Below are 17,500 nucleotides of genomic sequence, written 5' to 3' on the forward strand. Positions count from 1 at the left end.
AAAAGGGAAATAAATAAACTACAAGAGAAGTAATAAACCTTCAAAATAAAATATCTTAAGAAAAGTAACAACATGGAATTAGATCTTTCACATATAAACTACAAAACTTAAACAAAAAAATAAGAGGAAAAGAAATATAGAACAGCGTGCCCGAGTGTACCCTCAAGCAAGAGAATTCTATTCTTAGATAGTGGAAGATAATAGTATAGAGGTTATGGCACTACCCAATACTAGAGAACAATCACAGACCAGCAATTAACCCTTTGAGCGAAGAAAAATCGTTTGGCAATTTCAGTGTTGTCAGGTGTATGACAGAGGAGAATGTGTAAAGAATAGGCCTGACTATTCGGTGTATGCGTAGGCAAAAACAAAAAAAGTCGTAACCAGTGAGAGGGATACAATGTAGTACTGTCTGGCCAATCAAAGGACACAATAACTCTCTAACGGTAGTATCTCAATGGATGGCTGTTGCCTGGCCAAAATACTTCCTATAAAGAATATTTTTCTATAAACGTTATCTAATTTTCAGTAATAATAATAACAACATTCCAGATCATAATTAATGAAACTATAAACATTAATTTGGCATAAGCCGGTTAACCTAGTCTCTTACATTAAAACGAATGCTTTAGTACGATAAAGAAAACGCTTGAATATTTTAATAATAAGGACTAAAGCTCATAACAGTAATGTCCACCGTTCGAAGTATATTTTGTGATGTATATTTCTGATAACTGATATTACTCATCTTCCGAAAGTTCGCCAGCAGAGGGTGAGTGTTTGAAGTCGTTCCCAAAATATTCAAATAGTCTAAAGTGAAGGTGTATATTTTCCCCAAATGAATATATTCAACTTATAATACACAATCCCATGTTCTGTGCTTCTTTTTAATTTTGTGAAACTGGCGATCTCAATGACACAAAAGTACGTATTCTAACTGTTTTTCCCTTTTCCTTTTGGGACTTGATACATATTTGAAGGTTAATTGTTTACCAGTTGTCATATTTTAACTATATTTACCGCCTTCTAAACATACACATATAAATCGCACATAAACATATATAAATATATATACATACATACAAACAACACACACACACACACACACACACACATATATATATATATATATATAGATATAGATATAGATATAGATGAACAACAACAAACGATAAATGCACACGTTTCCAGGCGACCAACTGTGGATTGGTAATGGTGGATGACTATAGTCTGACCGCCCACAGCAACCCAACCTAGTATGGTTGGCCCAGAATATTGCAACTTTTCTGATCATGGCGATACATAAACCCTTTCACCACGTTAAGGTATCCCTACTCAGAAAGGCGCATATATATATATATATATATATGTGTGTGTGTGTGTGTGTGTGTGTGTGTGTAATCACGGTTCCAATTTCAAAATTGATATACCAAATTTCTATATATATTCAAGTGTAATCGCTTTCCCGATTTCAAAATCCATTTACCAAATAGGTTGTGTTCGGAGAAAATCAAGAAACCTAGAGTAATATTGGAAATATAAATCCACAGAATGTACCACCATAGAAAAAGATTTTTCATCCAAAATATGAACAAAATTCAAAGCCTACAAAAAAAAAAAAAAAAAAAAAAAAAAAAAGAAGAAGAAGAAGAAGAAGAAGAAGAAGAAGAAGAAGAAGAAGAAGAAGAAGAAGAAGAAGAAGAAGAAGAAGAAGAAGAAGAAGAAGAAGAAGAAGATTCCTGGCATATAAAAGACACTGTCTGCTTGCCTGCTTCATTGATACAGTATACTGTAGTTATATCCAATGCATCCTTCAGTACTAGAAATACACAACATTAAGAACGTCTAATGCATCCTTCAGTACTAGAAATACACAACATTAATAACTGTCAATGCATCCTTCAGTTCTAGAAATACACAATATTAAGAGCGTCTAATGCATCCTTCAGTACTAGAAATACACAACATTAATAACTGTCAATGCATCCTTCAGTACTAGAAATACACAACATTAAGAACGTCTAATGCATCCTTCAGTACTAGAAATACACAACATTAAGAACTTCCAATGGATCCTTCAGTACTAGAAATACACAATATTAAGAGCGTCTAATACATCCTTCAGTACTAGAAATACACAACATTAATAACTGTCAATGCATCCTTCAGTACTAGAAATACACAACATTAAGAACGTCTAATGCATCCTTCAGTACTAGAAATACACAACATTAATAACTGCCAATGCATCCTTCAGTACTAGAAAAACACAACATTAAGAACTTCCAATGCATCCTTCAGAACTGGAAATACACAACATTAAGAACATCCAATGCATCCTTCAGTACTAGAAATATACAACATTAAGAACTGCCAATGCATCCTTCAGAACTGGAAATACACAACATTAAGAAATTCCAATAAATATCCTTCAGTACTAGAAATAAACACCATTAAGAACTTCAACGTAAAGCAGCAAAGTAAATCAAAATAAACAAAAACAGGTCAATGGATACCGCTAAAAATGTCATCCAAATATGTTATTGCCGAAATCCTTCTACGCAGCACATTCTCCGCCACTGACAAATGACGACTGTCATTTTGCTACCATTTGTATCATCAATAACCCCTTCTAGGGGAAGTACCGGCCACATAAAACAATACTCATAAACCATACAGTACGACCAATCAGGGCTAATTTCAACGCATTCTCTTATTGAACATCTCTAACGCACTCATCTCGCCCTGAAAAGCAGGATACTACAAGCCCAAAATCTCCAACAGGGAAAATAGCTAAGTAAGGAAAGGAAATAAGGAAATAAACTACAAGAGAAATAATGGGAGAATAAAAAAAAATATACCAAGAACATTAACATTAAAATAGATCTTCCATTTATAGACTATAATCACTGATATAACTATTCCTATTCTATTTCGGATTTTCTTCGACAGTTCGTTGACCGACTTCCCCTCCCAACTCATGAAACTAGATCTCCCATAATGACCTTTCATTCCTTTGAAAGGATGCAGTGGTACATTTACCTACCAAATTGACTGGCCGCCTTGAAGGAATATGTGCATATTCGCTTTATCGAATATGCACATATTCGATAGATATGTAGGTATATGGATAGATGAAAAGATTTAAATTTCAGAAAAGGAAACAGTAATGTTATTAGACGATATATAGTCTTTTCCTTATAGGCATTACTATTGATGTAATAAGCTACCACCTTTTTTATATTAATGATAATAAAAAAAACAATAAAAAAATAATATTAATAATAATAATAATAATAATAATAATAATCAAAATAATAATAATAATAATAATAATAATAATAATAATAATAATAATAAAATCACCATTGGCATATTATAAAAATAATAATAGAAATTGAACTAGCAGTATCTAATAAAATCTTGATCATTATCAGGCATCAAAAATTGCAAAGGTGAGAGACTAAAATGGGGTTGAAGATCCTCTTTTATTCCAGCGATTTAAAGGAGTAGGCAATTTGATAAATCACTAACACCACAAAATCTGAGATGCAATATAAGCAAAATAAAATAAAAATTTACAAAATTTCATGCAATTGACAAAAGTAATAGATGTCAGGAAAACCTCCTTGAGCACATTGAAAAAAGTGCGTAAAACTTGGAAATAAAAACGATTTTGAATACAACAAGAACTTAAAATAAGTTACAAATGGCACTCATGTATAACTACTTTTTCCGAAATAAGAGCAAAAATATTAAGAAAAGGATATTCCAAAAATTATACATAAATGTACAAAATATTATGTTGTCGCGTTTACAAAAAGACAGATAATATATATATATATATATATATATATATCAACCTTTCAACTGAGCTCCACAAGGCACGAGAAGAATTGCTAGGCCTACATGTAGATGATAAATAGAGAAATACTAATTCAAAAGTTCAAGATAGAGAAGAGCGAAATCTAACTGAGGCCCCTTTGCGTCAATATACAAAAATGTACAAAAAATTATGTTGATGCATTTACAAAAAGACAGATATAATATACATATATATATATATATATATATATGTGTGTGTGTGTGTGTGTGTATATATACATATATATATATATATATATGTGTGTGTGTGTGTATATATATATATATATATACATATACATATATATATATATATATATACTCCATTTATACGATAATATATACATACATATATATACATATGTATATATATACACATATGTACATACATACATACATACATATATATATATATATATATATACTGTACAATACCATATAAATATACATTAATTCATATATATATATATATAATTTATATATATATATATATATATATATAAAACAAAAGGTCGCTTTCTCTTATTGTTCCAGCAGACCCCTTTTCGCCAAAGACTCATGTCCTGGCAATAGTAAGTGACGCTCAACGACACAGAAAGAGATCGTTGGTTGAAATTGCAAAGGCTTTGCAAGCGGGGCCAGCTTTCTTTTGGCTCTCCACGACAACATACGTCGCTTAAGGGGATATTCTAAGGAGCAACAGCTGGAAATGGGTTCCGCTCGGGACACACTGCACCGGAACTAACAAGGCAAGAGAAGATATGCTGAAGCAACGTTCTTCTGGATGGGGTTGGAATAACTTTATTTCTCACATTTGTAAATCACCTCTCTCTCAGAGAGAGAGAGAGAGAGAGAGAGAGAGAGAGAGAGAGAGAGAGAGAAAGAGAGTATCAATTATCTTTAAAGATATCTTATAAAAACATAGAAGCATCACGCCGAAAACTTGACAATAGAGATGTCAAAAAATGTCAATAATAAAAAATAACATAATGGAACATGAAAACGCAGAAAGAAAAAAAAAACCACTCAAGTCCTTTTTCCAACTTCAAAGGAAGCGACTTGTCTTAAACGACCTAACTCCCAATGTAATGGCTTAATAGCCTAAACGTACTGTGTGTGTATACACATACATACACACACACACACACACACACACACACATATATATATATATATATATATGTATATATATATATATATATATATATACACACATAAAACAGCAAAGAATTTGAAAAGTCATCGGGTGACATAAATTCACGATCATAACATACAAAAATATGTCCCATTGCCAAATCACAGAAGTTTGAACTTGATTATTGTATCCACAATCATTTCTCCATTGCAATATTCCATTTATTGCATGATTCTTAATTTCCTACGAACTAAATTTAACTTTATGAAAATGGCAGCCTTTCTATACTATATTCAAATAAAATTCTCAAGGGATTTATGACGTATCACTCTGTAATTGAAAACATTTTTGGAGTACCAATTAATAATTCCACTGAGAATAACTAGTCTTAAATTTTCTTTTTCGACATATTGCAAAAAATAAATTTATTCTATTCATAATAGCTTTAAAATAGTTCGCCTTATTCATCGCAATCCTCTAAAGGGCTTTCGAAAGGTACGTTTGAAGAAAAATTAATACTTATTCTATAGAAAGTCTTGTGATACTAAATTCATATGAACATAGGTTGCAAAAACTTACTTATTACAATAAAATAGGTTTGAAAACCAAAATTTTCATAAAAAATTTCGTAGAAAAGGTTTATTTTTCGATATCACTGCTTTATTTGTTATAAAATCTCAAAACAATATTGAATTTGCTTTTTAAAAAGTATGGGCTTCCTTAAAACGGGACAAAAAAAATCAAAATTAGTTTAGAAAGCTATGCCCTATAAAACAAGCGTTTTTAAACAATATAATTACATATAGAACAGATTTTAATTTGAGAGCGTTGTATTACCAATAAATCGTTTTTCAAACACTTTTTTTTTTTACCATAAAAGTGGTTTGGATTAAATTTAAAGATTTATGAATTAGGACCTTTAGGCCCATTGTACCTTGGGGTGGGGTAGGGGAACCCCGCAATTGCAGTATGAAGTGTGAATGAATATATCTAAGCATGCAATCCGTTAATTTCCTCTTTTAAATAATCAAATCATCTCTGAGATGTTGAAGTACTTTCATTTTTCATTTTTCTTTCTACTGTAAACTTAAAAATACAATTGAGAAACTAATTAATCGTAATTTTAGCTGAATCCTTATAGCCTACTGTATGCAGTATGCATGAGTGTGTGCCACTAATTTAAATCAGTAACCACCCGATTATTATTATTATTATTATTATTATTATTATTATTATTATTATTATTAATTGCTAAGCTACAACCGTAGTTGGAAAAGCAGGATGCTATAAGCCAAATCGGCTCCAAAATCGAAAATAGCCCAATGAGGAAAATAAACAAGGAAAAATAAAATATTTTAAGACACATCTTTGTCCAAGAAGTACTGTAGTGATCAAATAAATGAAGTGAAAAATAATAGTTTGTCTCTTTAACCAAAGGCTTACGCCACAGAAACAGAAGAAATACCAGGAGACACGTTGACTCCACAAAGACATTTGCCTTTGCAACAATAAATATCTAACGAACATCAGGCTTTTCCGAAGCTAGTAAGATATTTATATTTGTGTTCTGCCATACTTAATAATAAAAAAAAATCTAAATGACTTTGGTGAACATATAGGCTTTTGCGTAACCTATTTTTATTTTTATTTTTATTGTTTTTTATAGTTAATATATGCAAGATTTATTTTAATGTTACTGTTCCCAAAATATTCTATTTTAATTGTTCATTACTTCTCCTGTATCTTATTTATGTCCTTATTTCCTTTCCTCACTTCTTTTTCGTGTTTAATCTCTTTGGGCTTATATCATTCTTCTGTTCAAACTAGGGCTAGAACTTAGCATGAAATAATAATAATAATAATAATAATAATAATAATAATAATAATAATAATAATAATAATAATAATAATAACAATAATAATAATAATAATAATAATAATAATAATAACAATAATAATAATATTAAATTAATTTGTTGAATGTAAGCTTTTACGTAATATTTATACTAAAATTTAATTCCATCACTCAACCAATATAGTCCTGAAGAAGGGTCACGAAGTGATTCGAAATACGTTCCGACACCAAATAATAAATTGAGAAACGTAAATGTAGTTTTCATTTTATACTGAAAACTATCTGGAGGACATTTTATCAGGAAAAAATGCTATCTTCGATTTTTAGACTCCATTAAAACATTGTCTATTCATTATAAACAAAGGAACATACCCAAGTACCATATATATATATATATATATATATGTATATATATATAAGTATATATATATATAAATATATATATATATAAATATATATATTTATATATATATATATATATATATATATAAATGTATAAATATACAGTATATATATATGTATATATATGTGTCTAATATATATATACATATATATATATTATATATATATATATATATATAATATATATATATATATATATATATATATAAAATATATGTATATATATATATATATATATATACATACATACATATATATATACATATAATAAATTACATCAATTATTATCAGACGAATATGAAATAAATATTGTTTAGAATGAGAGAAAGAAACACATTTTCTTCATGAAAATTAGAATTGGCACACATTTCGTGAAAGTTCATGTAAAATATGCATAATTAACCAAAACAGGACTTAGCACATGTCTTATGGTGTAAAAACGGAATTTGGAACACATTCCACTTAAGAAAACTGGATTTGGAACGCATCCCATTATTATTATTATTTTTATCGTTATTATTATTATTATTATTATTATTATTATTATATTATTATTATTATTATTATTATTACAACATAAGGTATAACCCTGATTGGAAAAGAGAGATACTATAAGACCAAGGGCTTCAACAGGGAAAAAATAGCCCTGTGAGGAAAGAAAGAAAAATAACATTAAATTAGATTTTTCATATATAAACTAAAAACCAAGAGGAAGAGAAATAAGATAGAACAGCGTGCCCGAGTGTACCCTCAAGCAAGATAACTCCAATCCAAGACAGTGAACGTCCATAGTACAGAGGCTATGGCACTAGAAAGAATAGGGAAGATTATTCGGTGTATGTGTAGGCAAACACAAAATGAGTCGTAACCAGAGAGAGGAATCCATTGTAGCACTGTCTGGCCAGTCAAAGAACCGATTAACTCTAGCGGTAGTATCAACGGGTGGCATCATACAACTATAATAACATTAACACTTTCATTAATGAAAACTGACCTTGAAACATTCTGTTTACGAAAAATAAATTTGAAACAATTTTCACTCGATCGAAAACACATTTTGCTAATTACATCTGCTTTTGAAACGCCTGCCAATCAAAACTGCATTTGAAATGCGTTCACCTCACGAAAATCAAATTTAAAACCAATAATATCTATTCATGCGTTTGTGGAGATGAAAGAGAATGAAGAAGTCAAACCTGGATTATAAGGATACGTAAAAGACCAAATTTACCAAATTCATTTAGATTTTTTAAAATAAATTATGGTTGAACATAAATTTTACTAGCCTTGGAAAAAAACATCTTGTTCGTTAATGTTTCGAGAGAATGTCCCTTGAGCTTAAAATTATACTTTTATCGAGGTAAACTAATCAAGTAAAGCAAATACGATATTATATGACTATTTTAATTCAATTAAATAGATCCTAAAAATTTAAAAATAATTACAAATTCAAAACCAGTGACGCAAATTGGAAAAATTCAGTCAATCTTATTTTTAAAGAACAAGGAAGAAGAATTTGCTCTAAATAATAAAAAAAAAAATTATAAGATGACAATTTTTTTCTTCAATCTACTTTTACAACTGATCAGAAAAAAAAAACCAGGCGACAAATTATATTGACTTTTGTGGTACAAAACTAAGAATAACAGTATATCTCTCACATTATTTACAATAGGCGTCTCTCTCTCTCTCTCTCTCTCTCTCTCTCTCTCTCTCTATTATATATAATCTATATATATATATATATATATACATATATACATATATATATTATATATATATTATATATATACATATATATATTATATATATATATATATATATATATACACACAGATATATATATATATATATATATATATAAATTACTACAAAAATATTGCTTATTCACCAGCATCTATATTCTCACATGGACTCCTCCACGTTAGGCCTCTCTCTCTCTCTCTCTCTCTCTCTCTCTCTCTCACATATATATATATATATATATGTGTGTGTGTGTGTGTGTGTGTATACATATAATAAGTTTAATCTTTGCTACCATGTTTTAAAAGCTCTCAAAACTCGAATTTCGTTAAAATCCGTGGTTAATTACAAGACCTAAGTCTCAAATGTTCAAGTAAGGGATAAAAATTCCCATGGAACAGCTCCATGTATGTTATTTGGCACTAAGGCTTACTATACCACATAAAATGCAAATTGTATGGGCGCTAAAACAAAGATGTAAATAGCCTAAAGATATGTATCTAAACAACCAAATTGCTATACATCATCATCATCTACGTCTTTATTATATAGATAAATGTTGTCACAAAATGGAAAATTAATGTGGTAATGTCTTTCAGTACAAATACCTTAACATTTCTATTACTAGGTATTGTCATGTAAAAGACCAGGATGCTCCTTTAATGACAATTTTTATGTAAACAGAATAAATAAGAACCAAATCTATAAAATAAATTCATAGTCATTCTCTACCTGTATATCTATGTCTGTTTACTAAAAAGTTATATTTACATGTGTATAACACATGGTGTTGAGAGTGTATAGTCCAGCAGGTTCATAATGTGATTAAATATGTATCAATCCTTTGACTAAAATTATGCCTGTGGATATCTAAATACTCTTTCATGTAAAAGGTAATACATTAAATCTATCTATAATAGTAACTTTCAGAAAAGCTTTTCGTTCGCATATTACTAAAGATATTACCCTATGCAGGCCTAAATCCAAATTACATTAGTACTAAGATACTGATGTTCTATGCAGGCCTAAATCCAAATTACATTAGTACTAAGATACTGATGTTCTATGCAAGCCTAAATCCAAATTACATTAGTACTAGGATACTGATGTTCTATGCAGGCCTAAATCCAAATTACATTAGTACTAAGATACTGATGTTCTATGCAGGCCTAAATCCAAATTACATTAGTACTAAGATACTGATGTTCTATGCAAGCCTAAATCCAAATTACATTAGTACTAGGATACTGATGTTCTATGCAGGCCTAAATCCAAATTACATTAGTACTAAGATACTGATGTTCTATGCAGGCCTAAATCCAAATTACATTAGTACTAGGATACTGATGTTCTATGCAGGCCTAAATCCAAATTACATTAGTACTAAGATACTGATGTTCTATGCAGGCCTAAATCCAAATTACATTAGTACTAAGATACTGATGTTCTATGCAGGCCTAAATCCAAATTACATTATTACTAAAATACTGATGTTCTATGCAGGCCCAAATCCAAATTACATTAGTACTAAGATACTGATGTTCTATGCAGGCCCAAATCCAAATTACATTAGTACTTAGATACTTTTGTTCTATGCAGGCCTAAATCCAAATTACATTAGTACTAGGATACTGATGTTCTATGCAGGTCTAAATCCAAATTACATTAGTACCAAGATACTGATGTTCTATGCAGGACTAAATCCAAATTACATTAGTACCAAGATACTGATGTTTTTTTGTTTTTTTTTTTAATACAAAATGTTGTTTTCATTTGTAGCAATGAGTCATTTGGGTATCATTTAAACGCATCCAAGTAACATTAGAGTTAAAATAAGATGTTTAAATAATCAATGTGTCGTTAAGGATCAAAACAGGCGTACATGTATATCCTTAATAAAAAAATTCTTAATTCATTAATGGATCCATAAGATAACGGTAGATATGCATTAATTCATCTTAGAAGCTTTATATGGCAAGCATTAGAGTTTCATGGCACTTTAGTTCATAAACCCTACAGCTACGATTGATCGACACTACACCTTTAATACAAGAATCTTTACATATAGAAATGAATGACAATGATAAATAGGTAGTTTTTTTTTTTTTATTTACATGTGCACGACTTTAAATTACCTTTAGGTTTGTAATGAGGCAGACAGTTTTTGCAAATTAAACATAATAACTCAAATAATCTACTAAGTTCTATTCTTTTCTTGCTATTATATGTTAGGAAAGAATTATATGTAGAGGAATTTTTTTTTTTTAAATTTGAGTTTCCTAAAATCATTCGAATCATGGTTCCTTTCTTTCACCCGAGTCCTACAATATGAAATACTGTAAATAAAACCATATCACAATAAGAAAGATTTGAAATTTCTCTCTCTCTCTCTCTCTCTCTCTCTCTCTCTCTCTCTCTCTCATTTCATACACTCACTTACATCATACACTTTTTATACATCTGCTGTCAGCAAAAGAAAAGAAAATGTTTTAAAGATATTAATCCCTGAATCATAATGCAATTTTCACCAAAGATTATTATATATAAAAAGAACAAAATATCCGTTATCAATGCATAAAATCTATGAGGCTCTTCACAATACACATACGTACATACATCTCTCTCTCTCTCTCTCTCTCTCTCTCTCTCTCTCTCTCTCTCTCTCTCTATATATATATATATATATATACACACACATACATACATACATATATATATATATATATATACACACATACATACATACATACAAATATATACAAGGTGGTCCAAAAGTAGGTGAACAGTATGTGGAATAGGTTTATGTATTACATATTATTACAAGGGCATTTTGGTTCAAAAAACATTTTAAGGGCTTTTGTATTATTGTTCGCAATAAAATTTAACTGCCGATGCAATAATTATTTTAGTGAATATAATTGTATGTAAATATAATCTCAAAATAAATGTAATCACTTCATGTCCAACTACTTTTATTAATATATATATATATATATATATACACACACACATATATATCTATCTATCTATATATATATATATATATATATACACACACATATATATATATATATATATATGTACATATATATATATATATATATAGTGTATATATATATATATATATATATATTGCAAAGTACTACTGATATGGTAAATTCTAAAATAAACTATCTGACTTTTCGGAATGGCCAATGAAAAATATAAGAAATATTTCTCAAATAATTTTTGTAACAACTCGCCGTTGTTAACTTAATCTTCAGCCACAAAACAAATACTAACTATTTATGAAATAAAGTAGGTTTTGACAACACCCATAGGTATAATCATGTCTCAATTATAAAGAAGATATACATACTATTCAACAAAAGTTACGAATGCTAAACTACCCATTTTAATAATTATCAGGTTTTGAAACACCAATCATTTAGAGCCTTAACCAATGCAATTTGACAATATATAGATGATTATGTATATAAAACTGATAAGAATCTCAGCCAACGCATAGACTATCTGTTCTCGGGGGAAATCTTTTTGGGCTGATCTCTGGCATAATATGGAGTGAATAAGCCTTAAAACGGTCCTTCATTCATATAATTCTTGAGCGATAGGGATATAACTAGAATGTAAAACAAGGCAAAAAGTTAATGCCAGTCTTCGCTTCACTCTACAATTAATTTTCACTTTTCTTATGTTTGGCGAATGGTGGAAACTTAGCCTCTATATAATTGCCATACAGTTCATCGATGATATGGAAAAGACGCATGTAATACACACTTATGCATTTCATTTCACTTTACATCAGTAAATCTAAGTAATTTCTGTTCTCTTGTAATATTTTGTACAAACAAAATACACTTCGTTATTTTTATTTTCTAAATGATCCATCTTTTCCAATAGAATATCTCAAATAGGCTGTTAATTGAAAACACTTCCAAGTGTTATCATAGAAGGTCTAAATTCGTATTTTTTTTTTTTCAACAGATCTCGAACGTACTGGTTTGGGTGAACGAACATTCATGCTTCATGGGAACTTCTCAATCGATATAACCTGAATATCCTTAGTATAAAGCCTATGAACGTCCATAATAACGAAGTTCAGAGGATGATGTAATTAACGAAATAATTTCTAATCAAATGATTTCTTGCTGATCTCACACTGTTGCTAATTATTTTCTTTCCACACTTGCACATCAAATCACATTGTGACACTTCACATGCAGAATGTCTGAGACGAACAGATTCACTCAGAATCTTATATCGGTAAATCTAACATGTTACATTACATTTAAGCCTCTGATACATTTATAAGTCTGCTCAATTCTGCTTAATTTCAGTATTTAAATACTTCCTAAAGTTTCGTTTACGTCACAACCTTCTTTTCCACTTTTATTTTGTAGATTCATCCGTCACATTAATATGCTTATGTTCCGTCTGCATTAAATCACTCTAGTAAGAATAAATATATGTGCATATGTGTATGTAAAAATACATATGCATTGCCTTTTATTGTCAAATTGGTAGTCATGGAATGAAAACACTTCGTTATACATAGATTTCATTCAACCATTGCGGTTGCCAATATTTGACCCACTACTTCAGTTTTTTGTATTCCTTTAGCCACGTAGTTCATTTTAAAAGTATTTCAGGTCTTTATTTCCTGACTATTCCATTTAAAGCTTTCACGAATCAATGACATTCCGATAGTTTCTACAAAAAAATATCGCCACTACACAAATATTTTATATTCACTTTTCATTGAAACATTACACCATTCTTTCCTTAAATACCTTTCTTTAACAATTTCGTTTGATCTATATGTTCACTCATACCTTTTCTTCTTAATAATTAACTTTATTTCGCAATTTTTAATCATTTTTTCGTTATCTCCATATTCAACTGTCAATGAAATACTGGTTTTGTTTGTCACTTCACTTTCCTATTTGATATTTCGTTCACTTTCCCTTAGTACAACACATCACTTATTAATACCATCAGTTAATTTTCATATTGAAATTCGAGTAATTCACGTTTCTGATTTTTCATTCATGAATATCTTACAAGAAATGTATGACACAATTTTCCTATTTACATATAATACCATTCTAAAATATTCTTTGCCATGAGATTAATTAAATATCCTCAATTGCACTGATTAATTAAACAACTATTGTAATCACTGAGGGCATTGTGTTCATCATGAAAAAAGATGAGTACAGTATTTTTGTTATAACTATTATTTTAGCCAAAGACTTCGTTTCACATTTGCATATTTTATATGGAACAAAAGACGTCCGGTCCAATATACGAAAAAATAAAATGTACCAAAAAAAGAAAACTAATTATTTCATGAAATAACATTTTGCACGAATATCTCAAAACTATACCTTAGTTATTTATGATATTTACCGAATAATTCCAAAGCATTTGGAAAAAATATTCGAAATATAAAATAATACCTAACATAAATTCTTAAGAGTGCCAATAAATTACTCTCATATTTCATTCCCGTTCGTGCATATTTTCCCCCCAGAGGCAACAGATGAATCCTACTTCCTCGAGCAGAGAATTTAGCCACATTGTAAGATTCGGAGAGAGAAAAAATGAATGAAAAAAAAAAAGTAGCCAAAAAAAACCCACGGATGATAATAGGCATGTCAATAGAATCAAAGCCGGCTGAGTAGTTTGTCTTTAAAAGGGAGCGAGAAAGATGGCGGCGGCTGTGACCAGAGTCAGGGAGGTGAAAACGAAGCCATTCTTCGAACCGCCTGGACAAACTATCGAGAGAGAGGGGAAGAGAAAGAGAGGGAGAGAAAGATTAGAGAAAAATTGAAATAAAGGTAAAACGTTCTAAGACTGTGGTACAAATCTAAAAAAAGAGTACAGACAGAGTTTGCTACAGTACGCGATCGGTGATGCCAGATCCCATGGCTTCAGAGAGAGAACCTGTCTTTTGCAAAAGCCGTAACTAAACACTTTATTCGGACAACGCGATTCGAAGCTTTGCTACAGGAATCCTCGAAGCATAGTTGAAGGTGAATGATACAGTGTAAAAGAGAGAGAGAGAGAGAGAGAGAGAGAGAGAGAGAGAGAGAGAGAACTGACCTACTTTTTCTTCCTAGATTTTAAATAGTTCTCAGTTCTCTCTCTCTCTCTCTCTCTCTCTCTCTCTCTCTCTCTCTCTCTCTCTCTAACTGATACAACTTTAAGGACTTAAAAACTCGTCAATTTCAATTGATCATTATAATAAACAAAACCGGAAGAGAGAGAGAGAGAGAGAGAGAGAGAAGAGAGAGAGAGAGCCTTCATTTTTTTTTGCTTTCGATAAAAACATCTTACGCTCTTGAATTTTGTCCTCGATAAAGCCCTAAAGAAAACAAAATTCAGTAATGGATTCTTTATTTTACGGATGTTTCTACATGTCGTTTGCATGATTTTGACCCCACTTTCAAAGGGACATATTTCTATTCTGACGCTTATTTTATATACACAAAATCAACGTTAACCTAGACTGAATTGTATTTTCATAGTAGTAGTTGCATGTAGTCCATTTTTAACTCCCCTTTCTTTTCTTTCGTTCTGTATGTAGATTCTCCTACAATTTCTTCATTTAACCTCCTGTTTAATCTAATTCCAGAAATAACAAAAAGAAAATATGTAATTACTTGGGAGTAGAAAATTCCCCAGAGTCTCACTGATCGCATTGACATGATGATTTTTCCTCCAGGCATCTTCATCACATAATTTCCAATAAGATTTGATAATGACTTAGGTCAACTTCTTTCCCTAGTCCCGGAGATTCCAATTCATTTTTAATTAAACTATCCTTTTGGTAAGGCCCTTGTTTAATTTCGCAATTTAGGTGACCTACAGATAACATTTCATCACCTGCCTTGAACGCACCGGCGTAAGGCCTACTTACCTTGCATCCAGTGCAGTTCTGTGTAACGGAGTAGTTATATTCACAGTTGTACTTCATGATCATATCCGAATGCTGATGCACCAGACGCCCCGCCATCTTATCCCTCTCCATCAGGTGTCGGGTGACTTTCAGGCAGGAGTCGGTAGCCCTGAGACGTTGGACCTGTAACTCGCACATGACCGACTCTAGGGTCAAGTGATGGCAGTAGGTCAGTCTCCGGAGCAACAGATCCTCCGTAAAATTTGTGCAAAGATAGTCCACCAGAGGCGGGCAAGAGGGATGGCTACTCGAGCCGGGGCAATTCGACTCTGAGTCACAGGTTTGGCACTTTTCGACAGGAGTTTCACTGGGGACAGTATTCTCGTCGAATACGATGGGCACCTTCTCGCACTGCTGCATCTGCAGAACCATTTTTTCCTGTTTATCTTTTTCTCTTGCCTTCTTCTCCTCCTCCTCCAACTCCTTCTTTTTCTGCTCCTCCTCCTCCTCCTCCTGTTCTTCCTCCTTTGACTTCCCTTTTCGCTTCGTTGGGCGACCACTTTTTACTGCATAAGCAGTTATATCAACGAAGCGTCTGTACGTGGTGGTGGTATTTTTGGCTGCGGGTTTGACAGAAGTTTTATTTGTATGGATTAATGAAGGTTTCACTTGTGCGAAATTCGTGTGTGGTGTCGGTGTGCTTGAGGTTGTTGCTGTGGTTGTGGTGAGGGTGGCTGTGGTAGTTGTGGTTGTAAGCGTGGTAATTGGGAAGCTCTCAAAGTGTTGGTGTTGATTTATTAGAAGGCTGTTGATGGCACTACTATTTTTGCTGCTGCTTCTGCTGCTGCTGCTGCTACTTCTATGAGAACCCGTAGGAAAACTTTGGAAAAGGCTTTGGAATTTTTGTAATTCGCTCTTGTTTTTGGTTTTAGTTTTAAAGGTGCTGCTGCTGCTACTTCTGCTCTCCTCGGAGTGTCCCCTGATCAAGAGTGGACTGATGATGGTAACTTTGGAAAATATGGAGGTTACTGCTGCTACTGTTGTTGTTGTTGTTGTTGCTGTTAGTGGCAGTCGTTACCCTGGTGGATAGGGCACGGGCCATCAGGAGTGAGGCCACTAGCGGCAGAAGAAGGAAGGCGAGAGGGGCAGTTCGCCGGGGGGTCTTCGGGACAATGCCGACACACCATAACCCCGGCCCGTCTCTGATCCAGAGCGCATAGTTACAGGGGGAGTGGGCGGCGGGGGGCCGTGGGGCAGGGGGACGAGGTCCGCCCACCAAAGCAGCGGGTCATGGGCGGCTTTGGTGGCCCAAGGAATCACTGTGGGCGCGCTGCCTTCAGGGCCCCCTCCGAAGGCTGCCTTCGAGGAACTCCGTCGCACTCTTTTACCTTCAGAGTTCCCAGCAGGGAGAACAATCTCCGGGCACCTCCGAGGGAATCACTACAAACCGCCGCGGGCGTGATGGCGAACAACCTGCCACCGTAATGCCTTTGCGGGCAGGCGGGCGTACGGGCGTGCGGGTGGGGTGGTAAGCAATAGTCCTGGCGATGCAGCTGGCAAGTGGGTGGAAGGAGACGATGATAACAGTATAATAATGATA

At 32.2% G+C, this 17,500-nt stretch overlaps 1 pseudogene; it reads right to left on the reverse strand.

Annotated features, from left to right (window-relative positions):
• The window catches only part of LOC137649511 (uncharacterized protein DDB_G0284127-like), a 74,461-nt pseudogene extending 57,374 nt beyond the window's left edge, over positions 1-17,087 (reverse strand).
• Between the last annotated feature and the right edge of the window lie 413 nt (positions 17,088-17,500).

The sequence above is a fragment of the Palaemon carinicauda genome, chromosome 11, assembly GCF_036898095.1.
Source record: "Palaemon carinicauda isolate YSFRI2023 chromosome 11, ASM3689809v2, whole genome shotgun sequence".
Taxonomy (NCBI): domain Eukaryota; kingdom Metazoa; phylum Arthropoda; class Malacostraca; order Decapoda; family Palaemonidae; genus Palaemon; species Palaemon carinicauda.